The sequence below is a fragment of the Aethalodelphis obliquidens genome, unplaced genomic scaffold, assembly GCF_003676395.1.
Source record: "Aethalodelphis obliquidens isolate GAN/ISIS:26980383/991018 unplaced genomic scaffold, ASM367639v1 scaffold40, whole genome shotgun sequence".
Taxonomy (NCBI): domain Eukaryota; kingdom Metazoa; phylum Chordata; class Mammalia; order Artiodactyla; family Delphinidae; genus Aethalodelphis; species Aethalodelphis obliquidens.
In genome coordinates this window covers 2513987-2536506 of record NW_020837984.1, presented here as the reverse complement: position 1 = coordinate 2536506, position 22520 = coordinate 2513987, and the positions used below count along the sequence as shown (strand labels likewise).

Sequence of the window (22520 nt, the reverse complement as noted above, 5' to 3'; positions counted from 1 at the left end):
GAAAGAGAAGAACCTACAACCAAGATTACTCTGCCTGGCAAGGATCTCATTCAGATTCAACAGAGAAATCAAAAGCTTTACAGACAAGCAAAAGCCAAGAGACTTCAGCACCACCAAACCAGCTTTACAACAAATGCTAAAGGAACTTCTCTAAGTGGGAAACACAAGAGAAGAAAAGGACCTACAAAAACAAACCCAAAACATTTTAGAAAATGGTAATAGGAACATACATATTAATAATTACCTTAAACGTGAATGGATTAAATGCTCCAACCAAAAGACACAGGCTCGCTAAATGGATACAAAAACAAGAGCCATATATATGCTGTCTAAAACAGACCCACTTCAGACCTTGGGGCACATACATTCTGAAAGTGAAGGAATGGAAAAAGATATTCCATGCAAATGGAAATGAAAAGAAAGCTCGAGTAGTAATATGCATATCAGATAAAATAGACTTTAAAATAAAGAATGTTACAAGAGACAAGAAAGGACACTTCATAATAATCAAGGGATCAATCCAAGAAGAAGATGTAACAATTATAAATATATATGCACCCAACATAGGAGCACCTCAATACATAAGGCAAATGCTAACATGTAATAGAGGAAATTGACAGTAACACAATTAACAGTGGGGGACTCTTCAACACCTCACTTACACCGATGGACAGATCATTCAGACAGAAAATTAATAAGGGAACACAAGCTTTAAATGACACAACAGACCAGATAGATTTAATTGATATTTATAGGACATTCCATTCAAAAAGAGCAGATTACACTTTCTTCTCAAGTGCACAGGGAACATTCTCCAGGATAGATCACATCTTGGGTCACAAATCAAGCCTCGGTAAACTTAAGAAAACTGAAATCATACCAAGCATCTGTTCCGACCACAAGGCTATGAGATTAGAAATCAATTACAGGAAAAAAAAATGTAAAAAACACAAACACATGGAGGCTAAACAATACGTTACTAAATAACCAAGAGATCACTGAAGAAATCAAAGTGGAAATCAAAAAATACCTAGAGACAAATGACAATGAAAACACGATGATCCAAAACCTTTGGGATGCAGCAAAAGCAGCTCTAAGAGGGAAGTTGACAGCAATACAATCCTACCTCAAGAAACAAGAAATAAACAATCTAACCTTACACCTAAAGGAACTAGAGAAAGAAGAACAAACAAAACCCAAAGGTAATAGAAGGAAAGAAATCATAAAGAGCAGAAATAAATGAAATGGAAACAAAGGAAACAATAGCAAAGAGCAATAAAACTAAAAGCTGGTTCTTTGAGAAGATAAACAAAACTGATAAACCTTTAGCCAGACTCATCAAGAAAGAGAGAGAGAGGCCTCAAAGCAATAAAATTAGAAATGAAAACGGAGAAGTTACAACAGGCACCACAGAAATACAAAGCATCATTAAGAGACTACTACAAGCAACTCTATGCCAATAAAATGGACAACCTGCAAGAAACGCACAAGTTCTTAGAAAGTATAACCTTCAAAGACTGAACCAGGAAGAAATAGAAAATATGAACACACTAATCACAAGTAATGAAATTGAAACTGTGATTAAAAATCTTCCAACAAACAAAAGTCCAGGACCAGATGGCTTCACAGGTGACATCTATCAAACATTTAGAGAAGAGCTGACACCCATCCTTCTCAAACTCTTCCAAAAAACTGCAGAGGAAGGAACACTCCCAAACTCATTCTATGAGGCCACCATCACCCTGATACCAAAACCAGACAAGATACTACAGAAAAAGAAAATTACAGACCAATATCACTGATGAACACAGATGCAAAAATCCTCAACGAAACACTAGCAAACAGAATCCAGCAACACATTAAAAGGATCATACACCATGATCAGTGGGATTTTCCCCAGGGATGCAAGGATGCTTCAATATACACAAATCAATGTGATACACCATATTAACAAATTGAAGAATAAAAACCATATGATAAAAAAAACCATATGATCATCTCAATAGATGCAGAAAAAGCTTTCAACAAAATTCAACACCACTGTGATAAAAACTCTCCAGAAAGTGGGCATACAGGGAACCTACCTCAACATAATAAAGGCCATATACGACAAACCCACAGCAAATATCATTCTCAATGGTGAAAAACTGAAAGCATTTCTTCTAAGATCAGGAACAAGACAAGGATGCCGTTCTCGCCACTATTATTCAACATAGTTTTGAAAGTCCTAGCCACGGCAATCAGAAAAGAAAAAGAAATAAAAGGAATTACACATTGGAAAAGAAGAAGTAGAACTGTCCTGTTTGGAGATGACATGATACTATACATAGGTCATCCTAATGATGCCACCAGAAAACTACTAGAGCTAATCAATGAATTTGTTAAAGCTGCAGGGTACAAAATTACTGCACAGAAATCTCTTGCATTCCTATACACTAACAGCGAAAGATCAGAAAGAGAAATTAAGGAAACAATCCCATTCACCACTGCAACAAAAAGAATAGAATACCTAGGAATAAACCTACCTAAGGAGGTAAACTACCTGTACTCAGAAAAGTGTAAGACACTGATGAAAGAAATCAAAGATGACACAAACAGACGGAGAGATATACCATGTTCTTGGACTGGAATAATCAATACTGTGAAAATGACTATACTACCCAAAGCAATCTACAGATTCAATGCAATCCCTATCAAATTACCAATAGAATTTTTTTTTTTAACAGAACTATAACAAAATATCTTAAAATTTGTATGGAGACACAAAAGACCCCTAGAAGCCAAAGCAATATTCAGGGGAAAAAATGGAGCCCGAGGAATCAGACTCCCTGACTTCAGACTATACTAAAAAGCTATAGTAATCAACACAATAGGGTACTGGCAAAATAACAGAAATATAGATCAATGGAACAGGATAGAAAGCCCAGAGATAAATCCATGCACCTTTGGTCAACTAATCTATGACAAAGGAGGCAAGGATATACAGTGGAGAAAAGACAGTCTCTTCAATAAGTGGTGCTGGGAAAATTGGACAGCTACATATAAAAGAATGAAATTAGAACACTCCCTAATACTATACACAAAAATAAACTCAAAATGGATTAAAGACGTAAATGTAAGACCAGACACTATAAAACTCTTAGAGGAAAACATAAGAAGAACACTCTGACATAAATCACAGCAATATCTTTTTTGACCCACCTTCTAGAGTAATGAAAATAAAAACAAAAACAAACAAATGGGACCTAATGAAACTTAAAAGCTTTTGCACAGCAAAGGAAACTATAAAGAAGATGAAAAGACAACCCTCAGAATTGGAGAAAATATTTGCAAACAAATCAACAAAGGATTAATCTCCAAAATACATAAACAGCTCATGCAGGTCAATATTAAAACAAAAACAAACACCCAATGAAAAAATGGGCAGAAGACCTAAATAGACATTTCTCCAAAGAAGATATACAGATGGCCAAGAGGCATATGAAAAGCTGCTCAACATTACTAATTATTAGAGAAATACAAATCAAAAGAACAATAAGATACCACTTCTCACCAGTTAGAATGGGCATCAACAGAAAATCTAGAAACAACAAATACTGGAGAGGGTGTGGAGAAAAGGGAACCCTCTTGCACTACCGGTGGGAATGTAAATTGATACAGCCACTATGGAGAACAGTATGGAGGTTCCTTAAAAAACTAAAAATAGAATTACCATATGATCCAGCAATCCCACTACTGGGCATATACCCAGAGAAAAACATAATTCAAAAAGACACATGCACCCCAATATTCATTGCAGCACTATTTACAATAGCCAGGTCATGGAAGCAACCTAAATGCCCACTGATGGATGAACGGATAAAGATGTGGTACATATATACAATGGAATATTACTCAGCCATAAAAAGGAACGAAATTGTGTCATTTGTAGAGACATGGATGGATCTAGAGACTGTCATATAGAGTGAAGTCAGAAAGAGAAAAACAAATATTGTATAGTAATGCATATATGTGGAATCTAGAAAAATGGTACCGATGAACCAGTTTGCAAGGCAGAAATAGAGATAGAGATGTAGAGAAGAAACATATGGATCCCAAGGGGGGAAAGCAGGGGGTGGGGGTGGGATGAATTGGGAGACTGGGATTGACATATATACACTGATGTGTATAATATAGATAACTAATACGAAACTGCTGTTTAAAAAAATAAGTAAATAAATAAAATTCAAAGGCTACGTCTTTACCACAGTTTCTTGCATGTGCCCTGACTTGAGAGGTGACAATTCTATTGTACCTTGCAATGATATCATACCTGGAAAACAGTAGTTTTCTGTTCTATGTGACTCATTTTAAGAGGAGTTTTGAGTTCCTCTAGATATATTCTAGTTTGTCCATCAGGATAATGGAATATCTGGAAAATATATTAGGAATACCCTCCAGGTTGTTTGACCAGGAGAGAAGATTTAGGTGAAGATGTGATAAACATCTACATAATAGAAAATTCTTAAATAGAAAAAGTATGAGATTTACTCTATAAAGCCTTGAAACAAGAGTAGAGTAAAAGAGAAAATAATGGGTAGAGGATAACGAGGGACAGATTTCAGTTCAACAAAAGGAAGAGCTTTTTTGACACAGAATCTGTCCAAAATGGATTATAGGGGGTTTTAAAACAAAATGAAGTCCCAGGAACTAAAATTCCTCAAGTGGAGAATGACCAATAAACCATGGATGGTGACAGGGATGATGTATGTGAACTGGAGATTGAATCAAATAGTTTCTAAAAATCCATCCACTTTAATATACTGTCATTCTAGAAGAAAGTCATATACTTTACTTTTTGACACATACATACATACAAAATTCAGGTAACTAGATAGATTTCTATATACAGAAGAAAAAACTCTTCGTTTTAATTTTCTTTTAAAATTATGTTGACTACATCAGGAGAAAAGGTTCAATTAGGTGCCTATTTATCTTTAACGGTTCCCTTTAATGCTTGCTGAGAAAACCAAAACAACAACAACAGTCAAAATATAGCAGGAGTGGGCTGAAGCCAACCCAAGAAGTAGGAATCAAAGATGGGTTAACAAAGATAAATGAATATTCAAAACTGTGAATTCTCTACCAGCAAATCTAAAAGGTTTCCAATTCTGACAATATATGTAATCCTATCACAGGACCACTGAGCGTAATTGTGCACTTTATAGTCTCTGTGAATTGCACTCCGTGGAGTTGTTCAATGCATAATTTGCCAGCCCATATGCCCCAACGCTGCATATCTTTCATCAGCCAAGAGAACATAACTGACTCTCTTCTAGTTAAAGGAAACATGTTGAGTTCCATGTCCACTGGTGCCCAGGGCCTTGTAAGTTCGATTTACCTTTTCACCAGCCCCTCATGACAGAGGATGGTACGTATTTATGAGACTTGCTAACACAGTGGTCAAATTAATGATCCTGATCTCACTGGCCCACTGCTCCAAGTAAATAACCTAAGCAAGCACCAAAAACAAAAACCAAAACCAGCTCACCATTAATAAAAACAATAATGATTTCTTTTAAAAAGCTCACTACTATTCTGACCTTGGAAGATTTTTCTGGAGTTTTTTTTTTTTACAAATCAGTTACAAAAGATAGAATTTTTATTTTTCAGCCTGTCCTTGACTTGCAGTTAAGGTCTGATAATACAAAATTTCTTGAGGTTCCCCCCATATAATATACAGTATTATTTAGCTCTCTGCCTTTTTGTCATCCTAAGAGATCTCCTTCTGAGAGCAGAGGGTACAGCTACTGGAAAGGAGACTTAACTATGGCGTTAAAGGACTGAAACAGTTACAGAGGGGAACAAAAAAAGATGTTAACTGAGTCCAATATATTTTTTTAATGCCTAACTTGCAGATATGATGTTATACACAGAAAGTTCTAAGGAATTCATTGGACTATCAAAACTAATAAATGAATTCAGCAAGACTGCAGGATAAAGAAATCAATTCTAATTCTATACAGAAGCAATAACCAATCAAAAATAAAATTAAGAAAAACCAATTCTATTGACATGGGCATCAAAAAGAATAAAGCACATATAAATAAATTTAGTAACAGAAGTGTAAGACCTATGCACCGAAAACTCCAAAACATTACTGAAAGACATTCAAGAAGATCTAAATAAATGGAAAGACATCCAATGTTAATGAATCAGAAGACTTGATATTGTTAAGCTGACAGTATTCCCCAAATTGGTCTACTGATTCACTGTAATCCCTATCAAAATCTCAGCTGCTTTTTTTTTGAAGAAATTAACAAACTGATACTAAAATGCATACAGAAATTCAAGGGACCCAGGAAAGCCAAAATAATGAAGAAGAAAGAAGTTGGATGATTCACATTTCCTGATTTCAAACTTACTACACAGCTGCGGTAATCAAGACAGTGTGGTACTGGCATAAGGACAGACATATAGATCAGTGAAAGAGAGCTTTCATAAACCTAAGGGTTTGTTTTTGACACAGGTCCCAAATCCATTCAATGGGGAATAGTCTTCAACAAATGGTGCTAGAAAAACTGAATATCCACATGCAAAGCAATGACTTTGTACTCCCAACCTCACCCCATGCACAAAGATAAACACAAAATGGATCCTAGACCTAAATATAAGAGCTAAAACTATAAGACTCCTAGAAAAAAAAAAAAAACAGGTGTAAAACCTTCATGAGCTTGGGCTAAGCAGCGGTTTCTTAGACATGACCCTAAAAGCACAAGCAACAAAAGAATAAATTGGACTTCAACAAAATTAACACCTTTTATGCTTCAAAGGACACTATCAAGGAAAAGAAAACCAACAGAATGGGGGAAAATATTTGTAAATCTGATAAATATATGTATACTTGATAAAGGACTTGCATATAGAATGTTTATCTAGAACATAGAAAGAAGATATACAACTAATAAAAAGACAAACCAATTTAAAAATGGGCAAAAGACTTGAACAGAAATATCTCCAAAGATGACATACAAATGGTCAATAAGCACATGGAAAGATGCTCAACATCATTAGAAATCAAGGAAATAAAAATCAAAACTGAGATACTACTTCATATCAAGTAGGATTATAATAAAAAAAGACAGACAATAACAAATGTTCGCAAGAATGGAGAGAACTGGAACCCTCATACATTGTTAGTGGGAATATAAAATGGTGCAACCCCTTTGCAAAACAGCTGTAAGTTCCTCAAAGTGTTCAACATATATCATACGGATGCCATGTAATCTAGAATCCCACTCCTAGGTATTTATTCAACGAATAGGAAAGCATGTCCACACACAACCTTTTATACGAACGTCCATAGCAGGTTTATATTAGCCAAGATAAGGAAACCTAAATGTCCATTCAATGGATGAAGGGATCAAAAAATGTGGAATATGCACACAGTGATGTATTCTCTGGCAATAAAGGCAATAAAAAGGAATGATGTACTGATATGTGCTAAAAGATCGACAAACCTTGAAAACCTTTTTTTAACTGAATGAAGCCAGTCACAAAAGAATGATTATATGATTCTATTTATATCAAACCCATTATAGGCAAATCTATAGAAACAAAGTATACTAGTGATTTCTTTGGGGTTGTGAGGGAAGATAGGGATGGACTACTAATGGGCATGGGGTTAAATACTAATTCTTTTAGGGAAAATTAAAATGTTCTGAAGTCTGTGGTGATGGTTGTACAACTGAATATACTAAAAGCCATTGAACTGTACACTTTAAATTGGTGAATTTTATGATATAGGTTAAGTATGTTTAAAGATATGAAAGGAGAAGAGGTAAGGCGGATAGGAGGGGAGAAGGGGAGAAGAAACAAAAAGCCCCACTAGACAGTTGAAGAGGATTCTAAAGGATTATTTAGGGATATGGAAACACCCATCTCATCACATCTTTGGTGAATCCCTGATGTAGCCATTCCAGATATTTGTATGGCCAGACTTTGGGGCAGCAACAACGACAGCCAGAATAACACAGTGGTAGTGAGTACGTTTAGCTGATGAGATACAGAGGTAAGTTCCCCTTTAGACTTCTGCTAAGGCTACTGGCTAAGAATATCAGATTTTAATTTATGGTCAATTTTGTTTCATCTTTGATGTAACTTACTGTCCTTTCAAGTGATAGTTATTGTATCAAAGATGGGAGCAATCATTTCAATTTATATTTTTGGTGGATGAGACACCAAGAAAGAACTATTGAGGGGCATTCATTTTTCGGGACGCTGTGAGAGCAAAGGTTGACAAACTATGGCTCAGGGGCCAAATTCAACCTGTTGCCTGTGTTTGTAAACAAAGTTTTAATGGAAGAGAGCCATGCCCATTCATTTACGTATTGTGTATGACTGCTTCTGTACATAGTTGAATAGCTGTGACAGAGACCTATGACCTGCGAAGTCTAAATTATTTACACTCTGGCCCTTTACAGAAAAAGTTCGCTGATTCCCGCTCTAGAGCAATACAACTATTTTGACTTTTTAGCAAATCATTTATACATCCAAATTAACGGCCTCCTCTTGAAAATATTCACCTCATTAAACGGTTTATATTTATTTCAGTGATGCCACCATTGCTCAAAGCTTTTCTGAAACTCCCCTTTTGGGCTGTCTTTCAAGACCTGAAATGCATGCTTTTTAATATCCTAGCAATGGGAAACCGAGGTAAGTAGCTCTTTGGAAACAAGATGGCAAATCAAGACAGGTAAAACTATCACTGGTTTAAAATCAGGTATGACTCTGTTGAAATAATTCAGCTGGCATTCCATGAAGCATGTAAATTGTCTCCAAAAGCAATTTCAAATGAGTTCCAAAGATGATTTGAGTAGCGACAGCATCTTTTGAATAATTGTTGAACCTCCTGTCACTATTTTGAAGAAAGCTCATTTGAATGGATAAATCCTGGTACATTGGTTAAATCTGTCTCTTTACTTCCCAGTCACATCTCATATTGGGGTCTTCGGATACATTTATTATCAACGGGTGGGAAAAGGTGTCTGATATGCCCCTGAATATTATGTGCCAAGAAAACAGATTTACAAGTCATTAACTCTCCATGGTTCAATTATCCTTGATGGGCTCTTTGATAGGCTGCACATCTCCTTCCCTGCTTAGGTCCAGAAATTCATTCTTCTATAAAAGGGAAGTGTTCCAGCCCAGTGGTTTTAACAGAGGATACTCCTCTTTGCATGACTGTACATAAAAGTGGGGGGGGGGTCCCTGCATTTCAAATACTTCCCAAGTTTTTTGCCTAAGATATGGCCTAATAGGGGTCATTCCATTAATTTCAAAAGTTGGGAGTCATTTTTAAAAGGATAAATATAGGCAAGGACCTGTTCTCAGACTCTAGACTGCTCACAAAAGCCAATGCAAAATGCATCACCTAGATTTTCTAGTTTTGCTTTCTTCTTTCAAGTGGAGTGAGAAATTCACACTTAAACATTTAAAAGTGGAGTGAGAAATATGTTACCTAGCAAAATCTTTCTAAATTTTTATGATTCTGTTTCCAAATATTTTACCACTTTCTTGCCCAATTTCTAATTTGACATCAATTTTCATTAAACAAGTTACCTTCACTGAATCTTTCCATAGCATCTGATTTACTTTTCATAGAAAAATAACTCATTTTACAGTTAGAGTTCAATCTATGCAATATTTTAACCAAACTTCAAGATTACAATAACAAATGCAACTGACAATAAGAAGGTTTGGGAATGCCCACAACTAACTCCTGGGTAAGCAAACAGTTCGACTAGAGCGAGTATCCTTCTAACTGCAAATGCTGTGGGCACCAGTCAGTATGTTTTACAGGATAAATGAAAGTTAAGTGCACATCTCCTACATTGGAGGTGTATATCAGGTTCACAACTTCATGAGGTTGACAGCTTAAAAAGCCTTGCACACAGGCTGATTCTATCTGAGTAGCTGTCTATGGGCCCAAACCTATCAAAGACATTTCTATGAAACGATCTGTGGTTCATCTCTTATTCATAAGCTAGCGCTTGTTATTTGTGTACCAGGAAAGCAAAAAACCCCAAAGAAAACATGAAGAGAGTTAGGACCTTAAATGGGGATGTTTTCACAAAATGGGAATTAATTTTAAAAAGAGAGGGAGATGTAGTCCGATCCAATGGGCCAGGTGTCAGAGGGTGGGGAAGGTAGGGGTGTGGAGAAGGCTTTGGTGGGAATGGAGAAGCCATACTAGAGCCAATCAAGAGACCCTACATCCTTGGCCACCTGTATATTTCTTTCCTTCTAGATTCATGGAAAAATTTATTATATGCTATTTTTGGTAGCCAGGAGACAAAAGAGAAGAGGTTATCAATGGAGACCAACTTTTACTGCTATTTTGTTAGGTAAAGCCAGTCTTACTTAGCTTTTAGACAATCCATTTTTCGTTGGTCCTATCATTAAGCACAGACATTGCTGAACAGTGATCTTCCGGAACGCCACTTAGCTACTGAGAAGAAATGACGAAGTGCAAGCTGCCTTCTCAGAAATGTCTGACCTGCTAAACTGTCTGCAATGAAAGGAATACTAAGTGAGAGAGTTTCTGGAAAACAAAGCACCACTCCCTCTATGTGGTTCTTTGGTCCTAGTTTATTCTTTGAAACTAATGTGTCTTTCTTCAGAATCATTATTATAAAAGGTAAGCTGTTTTCAAAAGCTTAGTGATAGCTTCCTGACTTACTATAAATAATCACATCTTATTCTCTGATATGTCAATAGTATTTTGTCTTTATAGCCTACAAAGCTTGGTTTCATAAAAACAAAATCCCTAAAATATTTATTCAGCATGTGGAAGGTATCTGATTTAGCAGCCTTTTAAGGAAAAAAGTATAATGGTGGAGTGGTGGAGCTCTAGATTAAATAGAAAACGAAATCAAAAGGGATTACAGAGGGAGTATTTGTGCCTATAGTGACAAGAAAAGCTCTTCCAAGAACACTAGCGTCTCAGGATTCCCCGACTGTGTCTTGACTTCAGAACACCATGCTTTTATACATACTGTTGCCTATATTACACTGGCCCTCCTCTTCTCTATGTAGCAAATCTCAGAATCTTTAAATCTTTAGAATTAAGCTCAGTGAAGCTCTCCCCCTTCCCCACATGGTTGATCACCCCCTACTCCTTGCTCCCATAGATCGCAGCACTCGTGTCTATTACATTTATCACACTGTGATAACAGTCACATTGTGACCGTTTCTGGCCATCACTCCTACTACATTTCAGTCCCACGAAGAAAGGGACAAAGTCTTACTCTCAGTTTTATCTACCCCACGGTCTAGCATTAAGCCTGATACATAATGAACACTAGAAACATATTTACAAAATGGATGAAACTGAAAATGGAAAATGTTTGCTAGTAGGGGGCAGAAGGAAGATATTGTTTGAGTGGAACAAAAGAATATTAAGCTGACACTTTCTTTAGTAAATGGTGTTATACACAAGGGTTTCTGAGAGCACAGAGCAGGGTGAACAGCCAGGTGTGAGGCTAAAGCTGAGGTGTAAAACTTGCAAAGGGAGTGAGGTGGAGGGCGTTCCAGACAAAGGAAAGAAGCAAAGGCACAAAAATACTGAACAGTGGGAAGGGCAGGAAGAGGGTGGGATCTGCGGTAGACTTCACAGGCAGTTGTTAATGAGCAGGATGAAGCAGGGGGTGGTCAAAAAAAGAAGCTACTTAACACGGGCACATTTTATTGTACGTAAATGACGCCTCAAGAGAGGATTTTAAAACGTGAGATCATGGAGTATTTTATTTAACTATAGTTGATTTACAGAATTGTGTTCGTTTCGGGTAACAGGATCATAGAGTATTTTTGACGCCATCTTGTTTATTGTTGAGGGTATCCTCTAACACTGCATTTAGTTATTTCTTTATATAATGGTAGATCTTTTCTCCACAATTATTCTAGAGATTCCCTAGGGAAGAGACTGCGTAGCTTATCTTAAGGTTACCCATTTTCAGCTCCTTAACATCTAACACAAGGCATAACACACTGTAAGTGTGCTAGACTACTGTTTCTGGCAGGGGACCTAAGGGCCCAGAAAAAATATCTGTGTGTGTGTGTGTGTGTGTGTGTGTGTATACAGGTGCACACACACACACACACATATATAAAGTCAGTGTGAAGGCAAACTACAGGCTAAACAAAATTCAACAAAGGCGCCCCTGTATCACTACCAACCTCTTTAGTATACTGATGATCATGACTGTCCTAGCTAACATAGTAAAACATGGAGAAGTCAGAGCTTCACAGTTTGGGAGACATCTCATAAACCAGGTATGTAAATAATAAGTAATTAGCACACCCTTGCAAATGAAAGCATTTTCTCAGTTCAGTAATACATTTATATCTACCTTCCCTCCACTCCTACCTCTGGTCCTACTTAAACCTCCTAAGAGTGAATTTTTTTTTTTGCGGTACGCGGGCCTCTCACTGTTGTGGCCTCTCCCGTTGCGGAGCACAGGCTCCGGACGCGCAGGCTCAGCGGCCATGGCTCACGGGCCTAGCCGCTCCGCGGCATGTGGGATCTTCCCGGACCGGGGCACGAACCCGTGTCCCCTGCATGGGCAGGCGGACTCTCAACCACTGCACCACCAGGGAAGCCCAAGAGTGAATTTTTAAAGATTCAAGATGTTTAATGCTATCTCCCAAAATTTTAATACTAATAATCTATGAGAACATGACAGTTTCTTCTGGTCCAGGCTCTTCAGCAAGCCAGCACCACAGGAAAAAGGTGAGGACTGTGCTAGATGAAAGAAGCATAAAGGGACATAACAACCAGATGCAAAGAGTGAACTGGGATAGAATCTAGGCTGGACTAACAAGTTCTAAAGGATATTTTGGGGAAATTTTTTCAATTTTGAATATGGAGCAGGTTAATATATAATATGTAAATTTATTGACAGGAAAAGCTGGTGATCCCTAACTGGAAAAAAAAAGCAGTTTAAAAAACAGCATGTAGAGTACAACCTTTTCGTTATAAAAAAACATGTGCACAGAAATGGATTTGAAAGAACTGTACAGAGTATTAACAGTGGTAATCTCTGGTAGAAGAAGGTGTTTATTTTCTTATATTTTCTATTTTTCTACAATGTACATCTATTGCTATTGTAATAATGTTTTGTTTTGTTTTTTTTTTTTTTGCGGTACAGGGGCCTCTCACTGTTGTGGCCTCTCCCGTTGCAGAGCACAGGCCCCGGACGCGCAGGCTCAGCGGCCATGGCTCACGGGCCCAGCCGCTCTGCGGCATGTGGGATCTTCCCGGACCGGGGCACGAACCCGTGTCCCCTGCATCGGCAGGTGGACTCTCAACCACTGCACCACCAGGGAAGTCCCCTAATAATGTTATTTTTAATTTTAAAAAAGTAGGTGACTGACCTAGCTTCTTTAACAAGCATAGTTTTGCTTTAAAATAACTTCAACTACTATATTAGGACTCTAGTTTCCTTTTTTGTTTGTTTTTAAACACTTCTTTCTCACAAAGATATTTAGCACTGTATCCACAGTCACAATGTACAATATATTTGCTGAAATTACTTAAAGAGCATTTCGACTGGGGAAAAATTTTACGCTGAGGTTTATTATTCTTTTTTGCTGCTTTTGTTTTGGTTTCTAAGCAAGATTTTTCACACAAGATGCTGTATCAGACAAGATGCCATATGTCCTCAAAACTCAGCAGGAACAACTCAAGAGTCTGTAAAACAGATTTAATGATGCTTTTCCATAAACTGACTTCCCTATGATCCTTAAAATATGCATATATTTTAAGAAACCAATAATCAGGCAAATCTAATTAAGATAGATAATTATGACTCACCAAAAAGGTTGGCGAATCACGTTCAGAGATGTATATTCAGATGTTTGCCATGATTTTCATGTTCAATAAATATAATCCTCGGATAATTAAGATACATTACATTAAGCTTTTAGAAAGAACATCATTATTTTGAGCATTTTGCTTTCATTCCATAGAAATATTTTTCCCTTCCATTCTAGATGTTTATGCCTTTGGGAAGAAAACACCTTACAAATGCTGGCTCTGTTTACATGGCATCAGCCCATCAGGATAAAAAAAGTGAAAATTATCCACTTATTTTGTCTAACACCACACTTTATATTTTAAAGCACCAAAAAGATATTTCATGACTTCCAGTAAAAAAAAAAAAAAAAAAAAAAGGCTAAGTAAAGGAATTCTCCTCCTTCAAAACCATCCAAAAAATTAAATATAGAGGAAACTTCTTTGGAACAAGGACATAGTGACAACTCACAATGAAAACTATGAAGCACACCTCGACCACAGAGGGTAATGTTACTACCAATACCCTCCTCATACATCAGTGGAAGCAGGTTTTCCTGAAAGCTCAAGTCAGACTAGGCCTACAGGTACAGGAGGCCTATCCAATGACTAGGGCAACCAGGTGAAGAGGTTGGTGTCTGGGGAAAGGGGGAGTTGGGGAATTGGCAGGGTTATAGGGAATATATCTGGAGGCAGTAAAGATACAGAACAAGCCACAGAATGTCATGGGAGATAAAGCTAACACAGAAACCTCGGGGTTTTTTGTTTTTGTTTTTTAATCTGCATTTCTGTTACCTCTGACTTCAACTTAGAGGAGGGAGACTTCCAGGGGAAAAGCATCCAGGCCAGGAGATCACTCAGTCTCTTACTTTGGTGGTATTGCCATGAGTCACATCACCTGTTAAAGGCTAAAATCTCAGACAAGACAAACCCAAAGGGCAAAAAAATAGCCCATTTGATGAGAGGACTTTTCAAACAAAAACCAAAACTGAAACTAAAGCTTTTCCCAGTTCACATCCCCCTTGCCCCATAAGCAAAGATGCAGGACATAAAAAGAAAAACAATAAAACAGAGAAAAATTGCAAGCAAACAGTTCCCCGTATCTGCAGAGATATTTTAGATAAAAGAGCTCAAAAAAAGAAACAAGTTTCAAAGAAATAAGATGGCAAAGTCCACATTAAAAAAGGAAAGAGAGAAATGAAAATATTACTGAGATGAAAAACATTAGGAGGAAATATAGATGGAATGAATACAACTAAAATCACAGTCAAAAACAAGGTGGACAGGAATGGAGTAAGTCACCTTAAAAGGGAGGTGGGGGAAAAACACAACACACGTATAACTGGTGTTCTGGAAGAAGAGAAAGGAATTAATTCAGAAAAATACCCCCAAACATAATGGGCCTCATTGGTGGTCAGGAAGGAACAAATAAACACCTAAATGAAAGACTAGGTTTCATCTATCAGACTGATAAATTTTAAATAATACAAATAGCCATTATTGGTGAGCCTATGGAGCAATGAGTTTCATTTTCTGCTGGTCAAACTCAAATTAGAAATATCCACTCTGGAGCAAGTGGCATTATCTAGTAAAGCTAAAGACAGACACACTCCATGACTCCACACTGCCGCTCCAAAGTATATACCCAGCAACGGTACACATGCTTACATGCACCAGTATACAATTATAGAGATGTTCATGATGACTTTTTTCATAACTGCCAAAAACCAGTAACATCCTTAAGCCCATCAGTAGGAGAATGGATCCACATTTTGTGGACTATGTATGCAGTAGACTACTACACAGCAGGGGTCAGCAAACTTCCTCCGGTAAAGTGCTAGATAGTAAACGTTTTCTACTTTGCGAGCCTATGATCTCTGCTGCAGCTACTCAACTCTGCCACGGAAGCACAAAAGAAGCCATAGACACTACATAAACAAATCAACTGCCGTGTTCCAATTAAACTTTATTTATGGACAGTAAAATCTGCACGTCACAACGGTCACGTCACAAAATATTATTTTTTTTAGATATTTTTCAATCATCAAAAAATTTTAAAACCATTCTCAGCTTGCAGGTCATAAAAACAGGCAGCTGGCTACACATGGCCTGCAGGTCAGAGCTCAGCAACCCCCGCTACACAGCAAGAAAAATGTAGAAAGCACAACCACCTGCACAAGACTGATGAATCGTCAAACATAAGACTGAGTTTTTTAAAAGTGAGCAAATTCCACATGTAAGTGAGATTGTTAAAAAGTTTTTTTAATTTAAAAAGTGAGCAAGTTCAAAAAGAATATATACTAAGGAAGAAGAATCATGGTTATATCAATATAGAAAAAAAGCATTTAACAAATTCCAACACCCATTCTTGACAAAAACTCTGAACCCAGGAACAGAGGGGAACTTCCTTAACTCGATAAAGAACATCTACAAAAAGCCTACAGCCAGCTTCATACTGGATCATTTGCCTCTAACATCCAGGACAAGGCAAGAATGTCCTGTCTCACTATTCCTGTTCAACATCATACTGGAAGTCCTAGCTAGTACAATAAGGAAATAAGTAATATACAAATTGGAAAGGAAGAAATAACACTATCTTTGCTCACAGATGACATGACTGTCTATGTAGAAAATGCCAAGGGTTGGGGAGAGTGTGGAGGGGAATACCTCCTGGAACTAACTAATAAGCCAGTATGGCAAGGTTGCATGATACAAGGTTAATACATAAAAGTCTATTGCCTTCCTATATACCAGGAATGGATAAATGGAATTTAAAACATAAAAAAAAATGCAATTTACAATAAATGGAGAGATATTCTGTGTTCATAGATTAGAAGACAATATTGTCAAGACATCAATTTTCCCAATCTGATCTAATGGAATCCCAATCAAAATCTCAGAAAACATTTTGTGAATAACAACAAACTGATACTTAAGTTTACGTGAGCAGATAAAGTCCCAGAATAGTCACCACAATGCTGAAGAACAAAGTTTGAGGACTCACACAACCCAATTTGTATAATTACAAAGCTACAGAAATCAACACAGTGCAGAATTAGCAAAAGGACACATACATCAATGAAACAGAACAGAGCTCAGAAATAGACCCACATACATAGAGGCAACTGATCTTTGACAAAGAAGCAAAGGTAATCCAATAAAAAATAGTGCTTTTAACAAATGGTGCTGTCCATACACAAAAACTGACACTGACCTTACATCCTTCACAAAAATTAGCTCAAAGTGGATCACAGACCTAAATGTAAAACATAAAAGTAAACAACTCCTAGAAGATAACATAAATACTGTACGATTTACTTTCATTCCAGTTTCTCTGTTATGTTACAACGAGAATGTTAAATATTTTAAAGATATAATAGAAGAATATTCTGAAATTAAAAAATAACCGCATCAATGGGCCTCCTCCATCCCAGGAAAAACAATTCTGAAGCATCAACATCAAGACATATTCAGGGAAGGCTTACTGAAAACCTCAGGCAGGAAAAGTCACATTCGTGGGAAGGAAAAAGTTAACTTGGCCTTAGATTTCTCTACAGCAACCTTCAAAAAGAGGGGTGGGGGAATAGACTTATCTCAGTTTGTAAAACAGTTTCTCTCTGTCCACCCTTCATCCATATTCTGCACGGGAAGCTGTGCAGCAGGTTCACAAATGCGGATGATGTTTATATCTGGATGATACAAGTTCTGCTTTTTTCTAATTTTTCTGGGTTGCTTACATTTTTTTATTATAATTATAGGCCATTTTTACAAAAACAATAAAGTCATTATTCTTGGGGATGGGGAGGAGGTACATCACTTATTGTTTGCAAGTCCAGACTCTAGGCTCAAACTGCTCAAGTTTGAAATCAGATCTGCTACTAAATAAAGTTAACTGTTAACCATGATTAACACATGCCCTTCATTCCTATTTTTTTTTTATTGTACTCTCTTTAGCTCATCTTAGATACTAGCATTTATTCAGGAGAAGAATATAGGAATTTGGCTAACAAGATGAAAGAAAATTCACCCACTGGGTAATTAGCCTCCAGGTAAAGGTTTTCACCCACGTTGCCACTGATCCTGACAGTCTCTAAGTAGCATGGCAGTCAGTGGAAAATCCTAACCCACCTTAGACATTTATGCAGCCCCTACTATGTGCATATATCGATCTAAATGCTTTACATCCGTTGATTCTCCTACTATTCACAACATCCCTGTAAAGTAGAAATTTTTACCATCTTCCTCCTTTCTCATTCCTATAAATGAGAAAACTAGGCCCAAAGAGGTCATGTAACTTATCAGAGGTCATACAAGTAGCAAGTGGGTAAGACTCAAAAATCCCGTGTGGCCTCAGAGTCCAGCCACATGTTAACATGTTATGTATACACTAACAATGACCTCTTCCCTAGGAAACTGTGCTTATCTGCGTAGCCTCGTCTCAGGAGAATGTTCAACATCACCACGGACCATCAGTCAAGCTGAGTCCCTGACGCCTGTCCAGCCTTACTGGACACCTCTGGTACCACATCCTGCGGCTGACTGTGCAGCCTCTCCACCAAAACTTCAGTTCACTAGTGAGGCTTGCCCTTCCCAAACCAGGCCACATAAATGTGATCAGGCTGCATTTATGAAAAGAGACTATTTTGGGTGGTTCTATTTTCAGTTATTAGACTTTGCTCCCTTCTATGCCTGAGTTAAGGCAAGGGAGAAAAGAAAATCACTTCAACGGCAACTTTTTCACACTTTAAATAAATACTCCTTAATATCCAGTCATTAAAAGTGCATTAGTCTCTTTCCAAGGGGTTCCTAGAGCGCATAATAATAAAATTTCAAGAGGCAGCTCAATCCTGTTTGGCCTAGATCCTAAAGTCTCGGTATTCAGTCAAAAGTCATCTATCTCCCCTCTTCCTCCAACCTCCTAGAAAAGGGCAGTTCCTAGAAGAACTCCTCTTGTTTGCAACCCAGGTAATTTTAGCCTCGGCTCTTGGCAACACAAAGAACCTGCTGCCAATTACAGCCAAGTCTTAACTCTTGGTAAAACAAGATTGTGGATCTCAGTTGCTCCCCTACTGCCTTGCTAGCCAAGCCATTCTGAGCTTCGGTCTACAAGAGGTGGGAATGAAATACAGGTCCATGTGAAATATTGACCTAATACCCTAGGAGCAGGCAACAGAGGCCCAGGACTAAGCAGTGAGCTTGAAACTGCAAAATTTTGGACACACTCAGAGCACATCTAAGTGCTTCTTTCTTACATAAAGTAAGAGTGACCACAGTGAATCATTTGAAAGCTGTCAGCTGATGCAGAAGCGTAGAGCCCGGGAGTGTAGGGTCAGTTGAGAGCTCTTCACCTTTCATTCTCTTTATTCTGTGATGTCATATCCCCTTACACATCATTAGTGACAATTCGCTTGCAATATGAAGTTTACTCGCTTCTAAGTTGCTGCGATTAAAGTGACAAAATAAGGAGCTAAGAGGTGAAGGAAACGGCTCTCCGACTGTCAAGCAAATACGAAAAATAGGTGCACTATTATTTTCCCTCTGGAGGAAGGAAGGGACCTAACATTTATCAACTCCCACTATTATCTGCTGTTTACATTTTATAAATAAGGTGAGACTCTGAGAAATGACATAAGCTGTCCCCTAGGATGCGTAGTTTAAGAAGGACTAGACCCAGAATTTGCAGAGACTGCGTGTGGCTCCAAGTCCACGTCCTGCCCACTATACCAGGATGCTTCCGAGAGAATTTCTGTGAAAATTCGAGCTGTTCACTGAGGGAACTAAGAAATGGATCACAAGTGTAGGTACTCACAAAGGAAGGTTCTTCTTGACATTTACCAGGAAGGACTAGATTTCATACTTTCTTTTGTAATGTACACAAACATATTATCAGAATATACAGATTTTAGAAAAAGATCTTTCATCCTTCAGTGTGAAGAGCACAGAGAATGATGCCTTCCCCCTGCCAAACAGGAACTTGGAAGAGGATCCTCTCTCCCATCATAAGTACTCTCTACCGCAAGGGTAATTTTGGAATGGAATCACTGGTGGGCTTCAACCAGTCAGCCATTCCGTGAACATTTACCAACAGCCCTACTTATGCCAGGCTTTGATATACAGAGAAAAAAGATGGTTTCTGCCTTCAAGAAATCTAAATTAGAATTGGGAAGGCAGATGGTAAACAAATTATTATACTGGATAAACACTCTGGGATGTTACCGAAATCCAAAGATGAGGCGTTTGGCACAGAATGGGAAAGACAGAACACCAGCAAAGGCTTCCAGTGTAGCACATGGCCAGGTGTACCACTTGGGAGCAAGTGGCCAGTTATGACCAGAGTAACTTAGGGTGTGAAGGTCCTGGAGGGGGTAAGAGCAATTCGGATATGAGGTCTAAGAGCTAAGCTGGGTTCAGATTCTGTTAGGATCTCCTATACCATTTACAAAAGGAGACTGAGTTTTATCCAGAGGCATAGAGACGCCACTGTCAGCTTGGTAGCAGAGAATTAACATGGTCTGATAGAGATTTTTGGAAGATCACTCTGAAACAGAGGACAGTTTGGAATGGGAGATATTAGAGATGAGAACATCCAGGGAGGTGGTCTACTACCAGAAGTCCCAGTGATGAGAGGCTGAGCTAAGGGAGTGACAGTGGGGACAGGGGACACAGAGAAGGAATATTGAGAAGAATAAATAAATTTGACAGTCTAGGATGGTGGGCAAGGAAGAGACTGGATAACACCCAATATTCCAACCAGGACAACTGCGATACCTTCACTGGAAGAAGAGAGGTTGGTGAAAATGAGAAGGAAGACAATAATACTGGTTTTAGATGCTTTTCTTTAATTTTTTAAACCTGCGGTTGCTTTATCTCTAACATTCCTACCACTGTAGCACCAATAAACAAGACTTCACTATTTACAATGAAAGTGATAACATCCACAGGATATTTTAAAAAGAATAAACAAATAAATGGCTTGGCCCATTTTCCCCAGAATAAGGAAATGCACCAGCCAAGAATAAGAAATAAGGAAATGAATACATGAGTAAGATAACACATTTCTACAAGTGTAAATAAAGAACACGGCCAACAAAAGCACGAATCCCAGCTCCGCGGATTATTTCCCCCAGCCAAACATCATACACTCCTTCCCCAAAGGAGTTTGCAATCTGAGTACATGTTGCCTTCCACTCCCTTCCCCAACGGGCACACTTCGATTTATCATTATGAATGTTGACAAAAGAAACTCTACCTAGAATTTGTGGTTCCTCAAAAATTTGGAAGTACCAAGGAAGAGCAGTAATCGCTTACTCAAGTGCCCTCAGGGGCAGTCGGATGATAGAAATGGGTAAAGCAGCCTGGATGTCATGTAACAAGGGGTGGTGAGGACTACAACGAATGGAAACATGTCTTCCCCCTTGGGTGGTTTTAAAACAAAGTTGAAAATTCCTTGACACTTAGCCCATGGAGAGGAGGGGTCTATGACTTTTCTCTCTACATCTTGGTGGGCTGGAGACTCAACCAATAGAGTACAAGGAAAGCGGCACATTATGACCTCTGAGGATAGGTCCTAAAAGGCCAGGTGGCTCTTGCCTTGTTCTGCTGGAACACCTGCTCTTGGATCACTGTGCTGCCACGTAGCAAGCCCGACTATCCTGAGGCTGCCAAGTCACAGAAGACACACAGGAAGACCACATGGAAAGAATGGGAGATGCATACAGACTTGGGGATACCCAAGGAGCCCCAAGTCATCCCAGCCCAAGTACAAGATATGTGAATAAGGACACCTCCAGATGACTTCGGCTCCCCGAAGTCTCCCCAGCTGAAGACCCAGACACAGTGGAATAAAAGCAAACCATCCCCACTATGTATGCCTTGTCCAAATATCTGACTGACAGAATCCATGAGCATGATGAAAGGGCTACGTGCAGTTTTAGAACACTAGGTGCTGAGAGGGTTTGCAATAGAAAACTAGAAATAGAAAACTAGAATAGAATACTAGAGCAATAGAAAACTAGAGCAATAGAAATACTAGAACACCTCCACTAAAGAGGCAGCCACTACTTTGTCCCGCTGACACAGCACCAGTGTCAGAAGACCCTCTCTGAAGTCAGAAACCTAGATTTGTACATGACTTTTCCAATTGGTAGAAGAATGTGTGGGCCAAATAAAACATGATTGTCACTGGATTTGGTCCTAAGACCATTAGTTTGCAACGCCTCATGTAGTATGTAGATTCTATGGAGGCAAAGGGATGTGCGCTTGGTGATGGCCACTTTCAAAGAGCACAGTCAGTGGTTCAGACCACCTTACTATCGCCACCCCGCACCACACTAGCTTTTGTTGCTGCTTTTCCTTAGATGACATTAGGCAAGAGTCAGCTCTAGATAAGTCTGAGAAACTCCCCCCAAAATTCCTGAAGAACACTCTAGGATTTGCTTTAGTTTTAAATCTCCAATGGATTTTAAGGTCCACATTCTAACACCAAAAGCCATGGTGATAACATTCAAAGTCAAGGGCCAGTAAGTATGGAAGTCACAAATATGAGTTCAAGCACCAGGCCTGGAATCCATGGTCTATAAAGCAGAGCAGGAACTCAGTTGGGGAATAAAAGGTGAGCACATAGTCCAGTACATAATAGTAGCTCAATAAAAGATAAGTGTATAAATGAATGGATGGATAAACAACCATT

The 22520-nt window shown here is 38.3% G+C and overlaps 1 protein-coding gene across 6 annotated transcripts in view; it reads right to left on the bottom strand.

Moving 5' to 3' along the window:
* The window catches only part of CCDC85A (coiled-coil domain containing 85A), a 204363-nt gene that overhangs the window by 156624 nt on the left and 25219 nt on the right, over positions 1-22520 (bottom strand). The gene's annotated exons all lie outside the window — the stretch shown is intronic.